General features: G+C 23.5%; 1 long non-coding RNA gene across 1 annotated transcript; it reads left to right on the top strand.

The window, feature by feature from the left end:
• LOC124419122 lies at nt 1-1,110 on the top strand. The gene is made up of 3 exons (XR_006940415.1): nt 1-274; nt 338-508; nt 574-1,110. It is a non-coding gene; the product is annotated as an uncharacterized LOC124419122 (long non-coding RNA).
• The last annotated feature ends 102 nt before the right edge of the window (nt 1,111-1,212 follow it).

Raw genomic sequence — 1,212 nt, 5'->3', positions numbered from 1 at the left:
TAAAGTGTAGAATGCTGTTTGCAAGTGCCGTTCAAGAATCATTTCATGGTATTTTTCGTGCTTTTTCATTTGAAGATTTTGAAGTTTTTCTCTTTTTAGTTCATTTTTGTTTGACATAACAAGGGCAGAAAATTGACAACTCTCCCTAATGATTCTATCTCTGTATGGTTATATCATGATTCTATTATAAAATAACAAAAAAATTTTAAAGAAATAAAATTTTTTTTAAAATAGTGTGAATAGATTTGATAATAGTTGAAATTAAAGAAAAAAGGTAATTAAAATTGTTTATAATATTGTAATTTTTCGCGAAATTTAATATAATAAATATTTTCAGTATTTGATTTAAAGAAAAACTTTCATACTTATTTCTTCCTATTAAGGGATAATCAAATCCCGATCTTAAAGGAAATATTTATTTGAAGCTTTTCAAGACACCCATTTGTATATTTTATCTGGTCAAAATTCTGACAAAATTCAATTTACTAGAAATTGTAAAATAATACGGGTAAAGTTTAAAAGTGAAAGTCATATATTTATCGTATTTAACATAGAATATTTTACTTTATCTAGAAAGTCGTGATTGCGAAATTATTTTTATCTTCGTGTTGTTGTTTTTGTGTTATTCTTAATAGTCTCAAGCTTATCAACATCTTTGTCAATCTACCAATTCTCAATTGTTGCGAAAACACATGCGTATTCTTCTACATCTCCAAGGAGAGAAGAAACAACAAAAGAAGAACCAGAAAAAAACAATGAGAAACACTTAATATTAACTGCACAATTAAATTCTATTTTAATCGAAACATCATAATAAAGCTTGAAGAAAAACAAAATTTAAAGAAGAATACATTAAAAAATAATAAAAACATATAAATTTCAAATAAACTAAGTTTGGGAATTCTACAATTGCAAAATTTGAAATTAAATCTGTGATTGGCATCTTAACATTGGCACCAAAGTGAAACATCAACCAAAATTTGCGACAACAACTAATTGCGAAGACATCAACAAATAATAAAAAAAAATTGTTTTATATAAAAAAGTTTAAAAATATCGCAGTAAATATTTTATAAATTTCAACTAAATAAATTGGATAATGCTTAAAAGAGTGGGATAAGATTAAGTAAATAAATAAAAGTGATAAATAAATATAAATTAATTCTTAACACTAAATAAAAACATAAAAAGTTATGAAAAAAAATAAAATAA

This window comes from Lucilia cuprina, chromosome 3 (genome assembly GCF_022045245.1).
Source record: "Lucilia cuprina isolate Lc7/37 chromosome 3, ASM2204524v1, whole genome shotgun sequence".
Taxonomy (NCBI): Eukaryota; Metazoa; Arthropoda; class Insecta; order Diptera; family Calliphoridae; genus Lucilia; species Lucilia cuprina.
Note: the sequence above shows the minus strand (reverse complement) of the source record. Positions and strands in the feature narration are given on the sequence as shown.